Below are 17,452 nucleotides of genomic sequence, written 5' to 3'. Positions count from 1 at the left end.
AATCATGTAACAGTTGTCCAGACGTGCCCTAAACACGAGTACCGTGTCCTCTGCCCAGCACATTGCTGTTCCAGCTTCGATATTTGAAATTTCCTGCATTTTGTAAGATGGCCGACGCCATTGACGTGCCTCTCTAGAGGCCCTGCATACGGCACAGCCCCAGGCTGTAATTGGCTGCATTGCTGTATTTTCATCATCCGACGTGACCATCAGGCGTAAGCCGGGCCATCTACCTAAGGGCCGCTCATAAGGGCCTGTCTGCGGCTGTCCGCGGACGGCCACGTGGAGGCCACGCCACCTACCCTTCTGCACCCACACCGCCTCACACCGCCATCTTCAATGGACAATCCAGCACAGCAGCACTCTCGCCAAGTAAGTTGCCTGATCTAGTAAGACCTCTACAACAACACCTATCCACACCCGTGCCTACAAACACTGCACACTGTGTGCCATCTACAGCCCTATCTCCCCCGCATCACCAACTTAATGCATTGCACCACGTTGCCCTGCAAACTATACAACATTACATTGTCAGACTACTGTCTGTTGCACCTAGCTTCAGGTATTGACCGAATAATTGACTGCTGCATCTAGCCTATCTATTCACCTGATAATGGATTGCTGCGTCTAGCCCATGTATTCACCTGATAATTGACTGCTGCATCTAGCCTATGTACTGACCTGATAATTGATTGCTGCATCTAGTCTATGTATTCACCTGATAGTTGACTGCTGCATCTAGCCTATGTACTGACCTGATAATTGATTGCTGCATCCAGCCTATGTACTGACCTGATAATTGATTGCTACATCTAGCCACTCAGCCAAATAATTGAATGTTACATCTAGCCTCTGATCTAGCCTGCCTATTGAACTGAATGCTGCACATAGCACTTCATACCACCCTACCGACTAGCGCTTCTGTCCTGACTACTGCCCCCGACACGCTGTGTCCACCCACCGCAGTCCAACATCCTACAGCTGCGCACTCAGACTCATCCCAATGTATCTTAACAGTCCACACAAAACATTCCACATGCTCACAAGCCAAAACACGCCCCTCACTCCACCCTCTCCACTACAACTCATTACATTAGCTCTCACATTAGCCACTCTACTGCACTCAACTCCTACTATGTTGTTCATACCCCTTACACCACTCCTCCCTTTTACAACCCACCTGTCTAAGAAACCTATCAACTCCACCACCCCGTACCTCTCACTCATTCCAGCCTACACGACGCATGCAAAATCTAGGACTTAATACTCAGAACACGCACCCGCACCCTGCCCTTCCCCAGCCTCCCAATTTCAATCCATAAAAGGAACCTTTCACTAGGCCACCACACCAAAGCCAACTACTCCCCTCACCTCTCTGCAGCTAAACTCACCCCGTGCAAGCCAGAAATTACATGCCTGACTCTGCCTCAGTGACTACTCACGCCACCCTTGCGGCCCCAAAACCCACGCTCACAAGCCACACAAGCTCCATCGCCCCACAGTTACCTCAGGCCACATCCCCACCCACTCCCACTCTTCGCCTCCTAATAAAACTAAAACCACTGCTCTAAAATGTGCACTTATTAATGCCCGATCCCTCCCAGCTCATGCTCTTGAATTCAATGACCTCATCAACACATCTAACTTGCACCTACTGGCCGTTACAGAAACCTGGCTTAACGAGGCCTCCGGCCCAGCCATCACGCTTACTCTTCCTCAAGGATATTCCATCCTCCACCAGGACAGAAAGCTTGCCTTAGGAGGGGGTGTTGGCCTCATTCACAGAGACAAGCTCCCTGTCAGACTTTGTAACCACACCTGGGAAGGTAACTCCGAACTCCTCTCAGTCAAACTCCCCATATCAGCCAACGACACCTTAAATATACACATTGTCTATAGACTGCCCGGAACAGCCCCCGATTTCCAAGGGCACCTCCTCCATGCCTTAAGAAACAAATTGAAAAACTCCACTAAAACCCTCCTGCTCTGCGACCTCAATCTAGGTCTCACCGACCCTCAAGACAAAGCTGCCTCAGCCTTTGCCAAAGATCTTAAAGATCTAGGCTTCACCCAAAAGGTTACTGACCCCACCCACTCCAAAAGCTGCACCCTTGATTGAATGGCAGACCATAACTGCTCCACCGCCATAACATCCAACCTAGATTACCCATGGACAGATCACAACTGCATCCAATTCTCCATCCCCACCAAAGCCACCACCAAAACACTCTCCTATGCACCCTCTGCCATGGTCAGAAGCTCTGAAAAACTCATGCCAAACAATCTTCGTCCCTACCTGGACACCAAGGAACTTAAACTCGCATTCGCTAATGACCCTAAGGTCCTGGCTGACATATACTCTCGTACCCTCACGAAAGCCATCAACGCCATTGCCCCCATCGAAGCCAAAAGAGAGAAAAAAATCCATGAACACCAACTTGTGGTTCACCGAAGACCTAATGGCCCTCCGCTCTATAAAACGGACCGCCCTTTCCAATTGGCAATCTAATCCCTGTGAGTCCACCAGAAATTAATTCAAAAGAACTTCATCAGTATACAAAAAAGCCTTATTCCTCGCTAAAGGTGAATTCCAAATCCAGGGAACTAGTCTTCATCTTCAAAGATCTCACCTCCCCACCTGCTAGTCCAGATGAGCTAGCCAAAGATCAAGCCTGGTACACCAGCATACAAGAAGCACTTCTAAATAAAATCTCACTGCTTCAAGGTAAAATACAAACCCAGCGCACTCTCTTATCCAAACCAGACCCCCTCTGGCACCACCACCCACCTCTAAACAGAAGCCTCCCCTTCCTAATTCTGCTTTCAGAGACGTCTCTGAAACCGAAGTCACTGCGCTCATCCAACACATTAAACCATCCACCTGTAAAGGTAATATCTGCCCACCTAACATCAAGGATAGCGTTGACTCCCTGGCCCAACTTATCACAGCTTTCATCAATGCTTCCTTCTCCTCAGGCATCGTCCCAACCAGCCTCAAAGAAGCCTGGGTCCATCCCCTCCTTAAGAAACCATCCCTAGACCCCTCCTCCCCCAACAACTACGGTCCCATCACCACCGTCCCTTTCTCCTTAAAATCTTTGACAAGGCCGCCCATAATCAAATCCAGCACTTCCTTGAAACCCACTCCATCCTAGGCAAAAGGCAATCTGGATTCTGCAAAGGCCATGCCACTGAAACTGCCCTCTTGGACTTAAAGAACCAAATAACTAAAATAATGGACACAGGGAAACCAGTCCTCTTACTACTACTGGGCTTATCAGCCACATTTCACCTCGTACATCACAAAACTCTCACATCCCACCTCACTAGCGCAGCCCACTTCTACAACCACGCCGCCTCATGGATCACCTCCTTCTTGGAAGAGCAATTAAAGTCTTCTGTGACATAGCAAATGCTGCCCCCACCACCATCAACTGTGGTGTGCCACAGGGCTCATGCACTGCCCCAACACTATACAATTTGTTTACCAAGCCCCTATTTGACAAACTTGACTCCCTCGGCATAGCTTACACAAACTATGCCAACGACACTCAAGTCCTCCTCCCCTTCACAGGCTCATACGACCATGACTCAGCAGCCCTTCTCCAAATCTACTGCACCATCCAGGCTTGGATGGCCACCAATGGATTATGCCTCAATGGAGACATAACCAAAATTATCATCATAGGCCCTAAAGAAATACTGAACAAACTCAACCCCAAATATGATAACTTCGTCATTGAAAACACCACCATCCCCATCTCCCCAGCAGTAAAGACCTTAGGCATATATCTGGATGCCACCGTATCCATGAAGAAACAGGTCAGTGCCATCGCTTCTGCCTCTGCTCACACCACCAAACCTATAAACGCTGTCAAACCATTCCTAACCAACCAAAACTGCCTCACCATCGCCAAAGCCACCATAGGTGCCAAGCTAGATTACTGTAAAGCTCTCCTAGCCGGCACCTCTGCAAAAAGTCTGAACCGGCTTCAGACAGTACAAAACAATGTGCTCAGAGTGGCCCTCAACATCCCTAAGAGAGACCACATCACCCAAGCCAGAAAAGATGTCCACTGCCTTCCGGTTAAGGAAAGAATACCTTTCAAGACTCTCACCTTAACCGACAAATGCCTCAGCCTCTCCGCCCCCTCCTACCTCTCAGGAACAATTAACAGAGACTCCTCCACACACCCTAGAAGGACACAGCGCACTAACCAATTACGCATACCCTCCATCAAAAGGGCTGTCAGAAAGCACCAAAGTATTAACTGAAAAGGATACGGTACTTAAATGGATACAGGTGGTAGGGTCTTCCGGATCCCTGTTCACGCGTTTTGATAGTTGTGAAGTCAAGTTAAGACCTTCCAAGTGATACAACTCTCTGACTGGTAAAACAGGCAGAGCGATGGATCACTGGAAAGGGCATGGGTAAGGTATAAGAAGTCAGCCTAGAACAAAATAAAGTATCATGAATAACTGCCCCAACCTGGTTATGATGGAATAGGAAATGTCATGAATGCACACACTGACCTTGAGTCTAGGGCAGATGAATCCAGAAGAGTCTCTTGCGGAATCCAAGGTAGAACAAACGACAAGGAAGGGAAGATTAGTAAGGGAGACTTATCCCGAACGGAACGAGGCTCACGCTAGATACCGGGTTGATGCACCACAGGATAGCGTCCAAAGTACTGTTCACTGTCACCTTCCAATTATCCTTGAAAAGTTCCCTTCTCACGTAGTGTAAAGTATAGAAATGAATCAATCCCCCTGTTAATAACACAGGTGCAGGAGTTGGAAATAGCGCTCCTTTTAAAGTATAAACAAAGTACACGCGGTTCTGGACAGCCGCGAAGAAAAGAGCGTGTGCGTGTGGATTTACACGCGATTAGGATTCAGGCAGTCCAGGCCAGCAGCGCTTGAAGACAACATATGCGTGTGGATTTACACGCGAGCAGGATTCACGCAGTCCAGGCCAGCAGCGCTTGAAGATAGCGTGCGCGTGTGGATTTACACGCGAGCAGGATTCACGCAGTCCAGGCCAGCAGCGCTTGAAGATAGCGTGCGCGTGCGGAATTACACGCGAACAGGATTCACGCAGCCCAGGCCAGCCGCGTTTGAAGATAGCGTGCGCGTGTGGAATTACACGCGAACAGGATTCACGCAGCCCAGGCCGGCCGCGTTTGAAGACAACGTGTGGATTTACACGCAACCAAACAGCTCCAGGAATCAGCGTGTGGCGGAAAACACGCTATAGAAGGCCAAAAAGGTAGCTGTAGTAACCTGCAAGGATGCAGACCGGAGGTTCAGCTACACAACGCCAAATGATTCGATCAGAAGCAGCGAGTGAAGTTTCCACGCTGCTTAAATACGTAATGCCGTAGTTCACGTGACGAAGCAGAATACACGTGAGTTAGCGACGTGAAAAGTGCAAACGTCGTTTTCCCGGCAACGTGTCGAACAACCGCCATTTGGAATAGAACGGTCTAGCTGTTCTACGAGCGTAGGAGGTAGGACCACGTCCAGCATGCATGACAGTGCCATCCCCCAAAGGGGCAACCTCTCCCCTTCTCGTGTGAAAACGCTTCAATAAAGCAGGAGCATGAATATTAGAAAGAGGTTCCCAGGATCTATCTTCGGGACCATAGCCCTTCCAGTCCACCAGATAAAACGGCCTACCAGAACGTAGTCTCATATCCAGTATGTCCTGTACCTCGTATTCATCCGAACCCCGCACAGAAATAGCAACAGGCCGTACAGGCAATCTAGTAGCTTCAGAACATGGCTTAATGAGTGACACGTGGAATACGGGATGCACTCCCATCGTTGTGGCAAAGCCAGACGGACAGCAGCCGGATTAATTACTTGGAGCACTATATACGGACCAATGTATTTAGGCAATAATTTTTTTTTGCCAGGAATTCTCAAGTGCTTAGAGGACAGCCATACTTTCATACCAGCCTTGTAGACGGGTGCGGGTACTCTATGAGCATCAGCATAGAACTTGTCGCGTCTTTTAGCCTGCTCCAATTGCTGCTTCACTTTCCTCTGTAATTTCTTCAGATCACGAAAGGTACGGCCTGCGGCAGGAGTATCCAAAGACAAGCTGGAATCCAAAGGTATTGATCGAGGGTGCTGTCCATAAAGCGCATAGAACGGTGAAGTGCCTATGGCACTATGATAGGAGTTGTTATAGGCGAATTCAGCTGCCGGCAGGACCGTGAGCCAATCCGATTGGTACTGCAGACACAGACACCGCAGATATTGTTCCATAGTGCAGTTGACTCTTTCGGTCTGTCCATCAGTTTGAGGGTGATAAGCACTGGACATCCTGTCATCAATCAGTAATGCAGAGGTTAGTGCTCTCCAAAAGCGTGACGCAAACTGTGAGCCCCTGTCTGTAATGATTACTGACGGTAGACCAAAGAAACGAAATATATGTTGGATGAATAGGTCAGCCAGAACAGCAGCGGTTGGTAAACCAATACAGGGAACAAAAAGAGCCAATTTAGTGAAATAATCCACTACAACCCATATGGTATCGAACTCCTGGTTTGGTGGGAGTTCTACCACAAAGTCCATAGATATCATGTCCCATGGTTTGTTAGGGACAGGTAGGGACTGGAGTAAACCCACTGGTTTACCAGGAGTGTTTTTACATTGGATGCATACAGAACAAGTAGATACATGATCTATGACATCTTTTGACATGGACGGCCACCAGCACCATCTTTTGAGTAGTTCTAGTGTCTTCTTCCGTCCAGGATGAGCTGCGATCAAGGAATCATGATTCCACTTGAGGGCTTTATTCCGCGTTGAAGACGTCGGTAGGTAGAGCACTCCTTGTGTGAATGGTAAACCGTTATGTACGTCCAGATTCATATCCTGGATAACTTGTGGATGATTTTTCACCCACTCTTGTACTTCGGTTTTTAAGGATGGTTGAACAGAACAACTACATATTACATGATCTGCCAACAACTGATTCTGTACTTGTGCTTCTTCCTTCGCCTCTTCACTCATACGGGACAATGCGTCCGACTTAACGTGTTCTCGGGCAGGACGATATGTGACCTGGAAATCGTATGGGGCAAAAAAGACATGCCATCTGGCCTGTCGGGCCGTAAGGCATTTCATGGATTTGAATGCTTGAAGATTTCTATGGTCAGAGTACACTAACACCTGATGTTTGGCCCCAAGAAGATGGTGACGCCATTCTCGGAAGGCATCCTTGATAGCCAGCAGTTCCCGCTCAGTGACGGTGTAGTTCCGTTCATATGGGGTAAGTTTGCGAGAGAAGAAAGCCACTGGGTGCTCCTCCTTGGTTTCTGTGCAAACTTGTGAGAGTACCGCTCCAGTAGCGACACTGGATGCATCCGCTTCAACGATAAACTGGCGATCTGGATCTGGATGTTGAAGCACGGGTGCAGTGGTAAATGCCTCTTTCAACTTTTCGAATGATGCTTGGGCATTTGGGTTCCAACAGAAAGGAACTTTAGAACTAGTTAAGGCCGTCAAAGGAGCTACTGTTTTGGAGAAGGAATGAATAAATCTGCGATAAAAATTCGCAAAGCCTAAGAAAGACTGTAATGACTTGACATTGTGCGGAATCGGGCAATTCAATATGGCCTTCACCTTGGAACGGCTCATTCGAGCACCTAGATTGGTAATGTCATAGCCCAGGAATTCCACTTCCTGTGAATGAAAGACGCATTTCTCGGCTTTCACATAAAGAAGGTTCTCCCTGAGTCTTTGTAGGACTGTAGAAACGTGTTTGACGTGTTCCGAAAAAGATGATGAATAGATCAGAATGTCATCCAGATAAATCACCACAAACTGGTCCATTATGTCCCTGAATATATCATTCATGAAGAATTGAAAAGTGGCGGGAGCGTTGCACAGACCAAAAGGCATCACCAAATACTCGTAAAGACCATACCGTGTCTTGAAAGCGGTCTTCCATTCGTCGCCTTCACGAATGCGAACTAAATTGTATGCTCCTCGCAAGTCCAATTTGGTGAAGTAACTGGAGGTACCTAATTGATCCAATAGAACGTTTATCAGTGGTAAAGGATATTGGTTTTTTATGGTAATGTCGTTAAGTGCCCTGTAATCAATACAAGGCCTTAGATCTCCCTCTTTCTTCGGAACAAAGAATAGAGGAGACGCAGCAGGTGATTGTGATGGCCGTATGAAACCCATCGCTAAAGCTTTGTCAATGTATTCTTTCAACACAACGTCTTCTTTTGGGGTCAGTGAATATAAACGACCTGTAGGGATTTTGGCACCAGGAATCAGTTCAATAGGACAGTCGTACTGTCGATGGGGAGGCAATAGTTCTGCCTGGCCCTTGTCAAAGACATCAGCATACTCAGCGTATTCGCATGGTATGGTAGCGTCGCTTTGATGTACCACGCTGATAGTCGAAGCTCCCACCATAGAGGCCAATATGTGTTGCTTGTTTGACACCTCCTGACTGGTAAAGCAATGTTCATTGCAATGAATCGAAGGATACTGGAGCAATCCCGAAACCCAGTCAACGGCGGGATTATGAAGGGTTAACCATGCAAGACCAAGTATGATCTCGTACTGCGGAGCAGCTATGACATCGAAGATGATTTCTTCCGAATGATTATTCGATAATGTCATCTGAACAGATACCGTCTCCTGGGTTATCATACCCGAAGTCAAAACAGATCCGTCCACGGTATTAACCGTTTCAGGTTTGTTTTTGTTTACAAGGGGTATGGAACAGTTCTTGGCATATGTGATGTCTATGTAATTGTTGGTGGCTCCGGAATCAACCATGGCCTTGGAAACCAATTCTCGTTCCCCACAACGTAACGTCACCTCAACAATTACGGGTGCGTGTTTAGGAATGGTACTGGAGTCCGATGAAACACTCGACATAGGGACTCCTGCTATTGTCGAGTTTTGGCGTTTCCCGAACGCTTGATGGGTTTTTTAGGACATGTCGCCAATAAATGCTCGGATGAACCGCAATACATACATAAATGGTTCTTTCTTCGGTTCTCTCGTTCTGCATTGGACAATCGGCCTCTCACGACGCCAATCTGCATGGGTTCGGGGTCGTTCGAGAGGACTGCTGGTGTCTCTGAACGCCCCGAGGCTTGCATGAAGGGCTTTTTCTCTCCTTTCCGAGCATTCCTTCGGGCATCGATTTGTAAAACCAAATCGAGCAACTCTGTGAATCCCGTAGGAACCACCGGAACTGTAGATAAGGCATCTTTCAGTTCTTCTGAAAGACCCTTGTAGAAAACAGCCGTTTTCTTGCCGTCAGGCCATTGAGTTTCGGCCGTTAGTTGATTGAACCGGGCAATGTAAGGCAAAAGAGGTTGATTGCCTTGTTGTAGATTAAGTAACTCCAGATCCATGGCTTGAGTAGCATAACGCATGTCAAAGACTTTACTCATAGCAGCCAAGAGATCGTCACAGTCGTACAACAAAGGGCTATTTGTTTCCAACAAAGGGTTAGCCCAAGCAGCAGCTGTGCCCCCTAAATGGGAAAGCACGAATGCTGCTTTTGTGGTTAGGTCAGGAAAAGATGTAGGACGGCAAAGAAAATGGAGTCGGCACTGATTAACGAAGGTTCTATAGGTTTTGGGATGACCAGTGAACCGTTCCGGAGGGGCCAAGGGAAACTGAGTGGGCATAACCACATTAATAGTTTCCTGTGGGGGTGTCATAGTCCCAGATCCAGATGCAGTGGCCATTGGAACCTGTGCTCCCTGAGGACTACCGTGCATGGCGTCTTGCATAACGTCCATACGGTGCCGTAACATGTCCTGTGCCGTAACCATTTCATTTCTCAAATCGCTGATCAACTGAGTCAAAACAGCTAAAGAATCCGTACCCTCCATGGCTTCTGATTCTGTCAGAAAGCACCAAAGTATTAACTGAAAAGGATACGGTACTTAAAAGGATACAGGTGGTAGGGTCTTCCGGATCCCTGTTCACGCGTTTTGATAGTTGTGAAGTCAAGTTAAGACCTTCCAAGTGATACAACTCTCTGACTGGTAAAACAGGCAGAGCGATGGATCACTGGAAAGGGCGTGGGTAAGGTATAAGAAGTCAGCCTAGAACAAAATAAAGTATCATGAATAACTGCCCCAACCTGGGTATGATGGAATAGGAAATGTCATGAATGCACACACTGACCTTGAGTCTAGGGCAGATGAATCCAGAAGAGTCTCTTGCGGAATCCAAGGTAGAACAAACGACAAGGAAGGGAAGATTAGTAAGGGAGACTTATCCCGAACGGAACGAGGCTCACGCTAGATACCGGGTTGATGCACCACAGGATAGCGTCCAAAGTACTGTTCACTGTCACCTTCCAATTATCCTTGAAAAGTTTCCTTCCCACGTAGTGTAAAGTATAGAAATGAATCAATCCCCCTGTTAATAACACAGGTGCAGGAGTTGAAAATAGCGCTCCTTTTAAGGTATAAACAAAGTACACGCGGTTCTGGACAGCCGCAAAGAAAAGAGCGTGTGCGTGTGGATTTACACGCGATTAGGATTCAGGCAGTCCAGGCCAGCAGCGCTTGAAGACAACATATGCGTGTGGATTTACACGCGAGCAGGATTCACGCAGTCCAGGCCAGCAGCGCTTGAAGATAGCGTGCGCGTGTGGATTTACACGCGAGCAGGATTCACGCAGGCCAGCAGCGCTTGAAGATAGCGTGCGCGTGTGGATTTACACGCGAGCAGGATTCACGCAGTCCAGGCCAGCAGCGCTTGAAGATAGTGTGCGCGTGTGGAATTACACGCGAGCAGGATTCACGCAGTCCAGGCCAGCAGCGCTTGAAGATAGCATACGCGTGTGGATTTACACGCGAGCAGGATTCACGCAGTCCAGGCCAGCCGTACTTGAAGATAGCGTGTGGATTTACACGCGAGCAGGATTCACGCAGTCCAGGCCAGCAGCGCTTGAAGATAGCGTGCGCGTGCGGAATTACACGCGAACAGGATTCACGCAGCCCAGGCCAGCCGCGTTTGAAGATAGCGTGCGCGTGTGGAATTACACGCGAACAGGATTCACGCAGCCCAGGCCGGCCGCGTTTGAAGACAACGTGTGGATTTACACGCAACCAAACAGCTCCAGGAATCAGCGTGGCGGAAAACACGCTATAGAAGGCCAAAAAGGTAGCTGTAGTAACCTGCAAGGATGCAGACCGGAGGTTCAGCTACACAACGCCAAATGATTCGATCAGAAGCAGCGAGTGAAGTTTCCACGCTGCTTAAATACGTAATGCCGTAGTTCACGTGACGAAGCAGAATACACGTGAGTTAGCGACGTGAAAAGTGCAAACGTCGTTTTCCCGGCAACGTGTCGAACAACCGCCATTTGGAATAGAACGGTCTAGCTGTTCTACGAGCGTAGGAGGTAGGACCACGTCCAGCATGCATGACAAGGGCCAAGCAGGAGGTAAAGGCTTCCCATACATAGCTCTTAAACTTTGGAATGCCTTGCCCAACGCCCTCCGAGCTGAAACCTACCTTAACACTTTCCTCAAAGGCCTCAAAACCACCCTGTTCAAGTGACCCCCGATATCTCTATCTCCTTGCCCCGGATTCTGACAACTGTAACTAAGTATGTACAGATAGATGTCTCTGTATCTGCATTTCATGATTCTTGCCTGTAACAGCTTCTGCTTCACTGTAACCAGATATGAGTTCTCTTACTGTTACCTGTAACAGACATTCTTGTAATAGCGCCACGATGCCTCAGGGCTGCTGTGCGCTATAAAAATGTTAATAAATAAATAAATTGCTACGGGCTACAGAAACATTCTCCCACAAAGTGTATTCATGCCCATTTTATTAGGGCAAAAGCTACAACTGTGGTTTTTCAGTATATGATCCTTTGGGATATCATCAGCAAGATGCCCACATGGTATGCCTCTTCAACCTTCTGCAAACGCTATAGTTCAGACAGCAGCACAAGGCCGAAATGCTAAGTTTCGACAAGCTGTCCTTCTGAATCTCTTCACAAATCAATAGGTTCCTTCCCCCTAGTTTTCTCCATGCAATCATGCAATGAAATCTCTGATCATTATAGAGGGAAGGTGAAGGAAAATGTTAGTAAGAAACAGTTACTTTCCGTAGTGACTAGTATACTCTTAATCAATAGACCTCTTTACTCCATAGGTCTCAACCCCTTATCCCCAGTGAATCGGTTAGTGTTAGCGGACAAGGACTACCAGGTGAGGTTGGTGGGCGGAGTGTCGGCATGGCATGCGCCTGCACACCTGTGCATGTTTCACATTTAAGGGGGAAATTGCATTTTGCAGTGCAAAAAGGTCTGTCCCCATTCCTGTGAGACAAACCCCCCTCAGTATGGGGGAAACTGGACTATGGATCAGGAGTAGAGCAGTTACTATGCTAACTGTTTCTTACCCACTCACATTATCCCCACACATATAAATAGGCATCATTAACTGCCACAATAGTTCCTGTTTTTTCCACCTTTGGATAAGTCCAAAAATGATTTCCTTGCTGATGCTACTTCAGTTTGTAACTGAGTTGTCTAATATAGTCAGGGGCCTGACTGACCCTATGAGTAAGGGATGGGGAGACCATGGATTCCAGGCACCACTACCCGCAAAGTAATGCAAAGACCCTTGCAGTGTGGGGAGATACCATGGTCTACCCCACCCCTTCCTACATATGTGGAAAGGACTTTGTCACATCACACCATCAACAAGCTCTTTCCCTTTAAGGGACCTGGAGACATGCAGACAGGCTCTCACACAGTAGGGTGACACCAGAGCAACTGCTGCAGAGTGGCACACATTGGAAGGAGAAAGCAATCATAGAATTTCTTGTAAGGCCCACACATTGGAAACCATGTTCTAGAGCACTCAAACACACAAACTCTGAAAGCTTCCAAAGCAGTACTGCTCTGCAGAACAGACAGAGAACATGCACAAAGACCAAAGAAAAATGGCACCAGCCCAGGATATTAGCTGTTTAAGGAAGTGGGATTTAATTATTTATGTATACCTTTATAGCAGCACACCAAACCCTAAGGCATCAAGGCCTAGTTACAGAAGTGCAAGTGTCATTCTTCATAAAGCAAGGCACACATATAGTGTACCACTTGCAATTGTGCAGGCATGAACAGATACAGCAGCGCCCATCATTGTACGGGGGGCTACATCATGTATACACAAATGCAAAAGGTCAATCAGGTAGGCATGTAGTCTAACAAAGCCACGCTTAATGGTACGGTGGGCTACATCATGTCTACATAAATACAAAAGGTCAATCAGATAGGTATGTAGTCTGGCAAAGCCATGCCGCATGGTACGGGGGGCTTCCAAAACATGTTACTTGCAATACTTAAAGTTCAGCAGGAATCATACACAGCACAAGGCTGTAATAGTCAAGTTGAGTGGGTTACAGGCACATATCAAGGCAGTGTCGGGTTGGAGGTGCAAACAGGTGGGTATGGAAGATCAAAAATAGGTAGGTTGCGGGTCAATACATATGCAGCACAAGGCTGGAAGGACAAACAGCCTCATTACGACCCTGGCGCTAAGTGAAAAACGATGGCGGTAAATGGTTACCGCCATCGTTTTCCGCCAGGTCCGATCATGACCCGTGACCGTTAACTACGATGCCATTAGCGGCATCGTAGTTAACGCTACCGCTAACTGCGCTAAGGGTGTGCGCATGCGGCCGGCCACACCGTACTTAGCGCCATGGCGGAAAGGTATGCAAATGCTGACCCAAGCGGACATGCACCTAACGCCATCACCCAGCCCGTTAAGTACCTTACCGCCATGGTGCTAAGTACGCCATCGCGAACCAACCGTAAAGGGCCATGTAAAGTGAATGCAGCTGCCACAGGTGCACAGAAACAGCACAGGTGAAGGCAATACAGACTCAGGAAGTACAAAAAGAGCACACCCCACCCCTTCCCACACCCAGTCACACTCCACAATGATACCAATACGACTAGCAATGTTGGGGCTGGAGAACCTGATAGCAATGCAAGTGCTACTACAACAACAACAACAACAACAACAACAACAACAACAGGCTGCACAGAGGAGACGCAGGAGGAGAAGGAGGGCAAGGCAGGCCCAGCAAGCCCCACCAGCACAGCCAGTGCCACCACGCAGGCAGCCCCCAATCCCACGCATCAGAGCCAATCCATTCAACCTCACTGCTGAGCAGATCCACACCCTGTACCGTATGGACCGGGACACCATCACCGCCATCGTACACATGATACACAACGACATCGTCAGCATGATAGAAACTCCAACCGCCATCCCACCCCTACTGAAGGTAGTGTCTGTACTCCACTTCCTGGCCACAGGCACCTACCAGCACACAGTGGGGCACTTGCATGGCATTTCACAACCATTATTCTCACAAACCCTCATCCAAGTGCTCGATGCCCTCCTCAAGCACACAGACGACCACATCTCATTACCACGGACTGCCCAGGACATTGCAAACACCAAAGTGGGTTTCCATGCACTAGCCGGCATACCCGGTTGCATTGGTGCCATCGACTGCACCCATGTGGAATTGGTGGTTCCACGTGCCACGGAGGTACCGTACCGCAACCGGAAACAGTTCCACTCAATCAACGTGCAAATGGTCTGTGACTCCAACAAGATCACACATTGTTGTGCCCGATTCCCCGGATCAACCCATGATTCTATGGTCCTGAGGAACTCCACAATACCACGCTACATGGAGCGACATGCAAGCCCAAGATCCTGGCTACTCGGTGAGTCCAATGTCATGGAAGTGGGCAGGAGAATGACGTACCGATGCATACTCCACCTGGCTGAAGGGGGGGGGGAATGATGCATACTCCACCTGGCTGAAGGGGGGGGAATGATGCATACTCCACCTGGCTGAAGGGGGGGGGGGATGATGCATACTCCACCTGGCTGAAGGGGGGGGGAATGATGCATACTCCACCTGGCTGAAGGGGGGGGGAATGATGCATACTCCACCTGGCTGAAGGGGGGGGGAATGATGCATACTCCACCTGGCTGTGAGCAACACAGAGAACGGAGACAGAGGATGGGCACTCACAATGCACTCAACCCCTCTGCATACATTGGGTGATGGCATGCAAAACAGGCCAGGGGAGCCATGAGCATATACTGGTTGCATTGTGTGAATCAATTAGTGCATGTAGAAGTGAGCCGAAGTAACAGTTGGATGCAGGCCATGGTGGCACATCATGTTCTTGATCAGACGACATGACTGACACATGCATTCTCGCCTACATACAGGTGATGCAGGCTATCCCCTGAAGAGCTGGCTCCTTACACCAGTCCGGAACCCGCAGAACCAGCACGAGGAGGACTTCAACCGTGCACATACACGTACTCGTGTGGTCATAGAGCAAACATTCGGCCTATTGAAGGCACGGTTCCGAAGCCTCAGCAGGTCTGGAGGGGCACTCCTGTACCACCATGAGAAGGTGGCAAAGATCATAATGGCATGTGTCCTGCTACACAATATGTGTGTCAGACGGAATGTGCCCCTGCCCCCTGACGCAGGACTGCAACCACCTGACGATGAGGATGAGGAGGGTGCAGATGGGGCACCACCCCATGGAGGAGGCGACGCACAGGAGGGGAGTGCAATGCGCCAACGTATTATCGACCACTGCTTCTAGCACACACGGCTGGTGTGAATCACATGGAGACTCCACTTGGGGCACTGTGTGTCTCTGGGACATGCACACTGTGGACTGTACACCAATAAAGCACACATATGCAATGAAAATGTCCACACATTTCTTTTTGTGAAAGAAAAATGTGTATTGAAACAATGAAACGTCGTGACACACCCCCTCCCCCCTCCCCCCTGAACACCCCAACACACCCCCTCCCCCCTCCCCCCTGAACACCCCAACACATCCCCTCCCCCCTCCCCCCTGAACACCCCAACACACCCCCTCCCCCCTCCCCCCTGAACACCCCAACACACCCCCTCCCCCTCCACCCTGGAATCCCTACGAAGGTGCGGTAGTGTCTGTGCAGCAGGGTGTGCAGTAGTCCTGCTCGACTGTCAAGCCACTAATGTGATTCCCCTCCCCTGGCCCCCGGGGCACCCCTGCCCGTGCTGCGTAGATTGCGCCCTGATCTGCGGATGGGGCTGCTCTGTGCCGAGCTGGCTGATGAGGATGGTCCGGCCTGCACATCTGGACGCATGTCCCTGATGGTCTGGACAAGTTCTGTGAGGACATTGCGCACAGCCGCGAGTTCCGTGCATATGTCCTTTGTGGACGACTCTATGGCAGCTGTGACTCGGTCTGCCAAACTTTCCATGCCATCCCTTGCCACCCCACACTGTGCAACATGTTCGTTGAGGAGGGCGGATAGCTGCTGCTGGCGGGTAACCATTTCCTCAAGTGTCTGCTGGTTCTGCTGGGCCATGGCAAGTGGCATTTGCATGTGCATTGGGCTGCTCACCTCAGGCTGGGGGGATGGGGTGGCCGGCCAATCCTCGGCCTCCGACTGCCCCTGTGTGGCATCCGCCTGCAGGGGGCTTAGGGATATGCAGGGGGAATGTGGCTGGGCAGTGGGCATTTCCTCATCGATGAGCTTGATGCTGCCTGCCTCTCTGTCGGAGGTTGCCGCTATGGCAGCGATTTCTCCCAGGGTGCTGCTTGCAGCAGAGCCTGTCCCTTCAGTGGGCACGAGTAGTGACATGTGCGATGCTGCTGCTGGGTCTGTGTCTGCTGTTGTGGGGGCTGGCATTTGCCTGTCCTCTTCCCCAGGCAGGGTTTGCTGCTGGTGGTGTGTTTCCTTTCGGATGGCTGGGGTGGATGCCTGTGGCCTGGCCCTCTTGGTGGATGTGGATGCGGTGTTGTCCTCTTCCTGGAGGTCTGTGTCAGATCCTGTGGTGGAGCAAAGGAGGGAAAGTGTTATTGATGGGTACGCGGACATTGGCCGTGCATTGTGAGGGATGACATCTATGCAGTGGGTACATGCAGCACATTTCAGGCAGGGGCATACAGGTTTTGTGCCTTTTGTGTGGAGGTAGCATGGTGGTATGTGTGTGCCAGCAGTTAGGTTGTGCATGCTGCATGTGTACAGGGTGGAGTCTGGATGTGTCTGTGGACATTCACCTGGCGATGGGTTGCATATGCGCTATGGGGCTACATGGTACTTCACATGATGGGACTTTGTTGAGTTTTGCATGGCTTGCTCTGGCCACCTACCTGCATCTCCTGAGGTCGGCGCTCCTCTCTCCATCCCTCCGACACCTTGGATGCTCTCCATCCCGATGGTGGATGCACATATTTCCTCCCATGCTTGCAGCTTAATGGGCGATTCCGATCCACCCCCAGTTGACGTGGCTAGGTTGCGGTTGGCTGAGAGGATGCTTCGGACACGGAGCCTCAAGTCGTCCCAGCGCTTTCTGCACTGCTGGGCTGTGCGGGGTA

The 17,452-nt window shown here is 49.6% G+C and overlaps 1 protein-coding gene across 4 annotated transcripts in view; it reads right to left on the bottom strand.

Annotated features, from left to right (window-relative positions):
* The window catches only part of MLLT6 (MLLT6, PHD finger containing), a 1,444,709-nt gene that overhangs the window by 1,380,416 nt on the left and 46,841 nt on the right, over positions 1 to 17,452 (bottom strand). The gene's annotated exons all lie outside the window — the stretch shown is intronic.

Source organism: Ambystoma mexicanum, chromosome 13 (genome assembly GCF_040938575.1).
Source record: "Ambystoma mexicanum isolate Mex_15411 chromosome 13, UKY_AmexF1_1, whole genome shotgun sequence".
NCBI lineage: Eukaryota > Metazoa > Chordata > Amphibia > Caudata > Ambystomatidae > Ambystoma > Ambystoma mexicanum.
The sequence above is the reverse complement of the archived record's forward strand: the minus strand, read 5'-3'. Positions and strand labels throughout refer to the sequence as shown.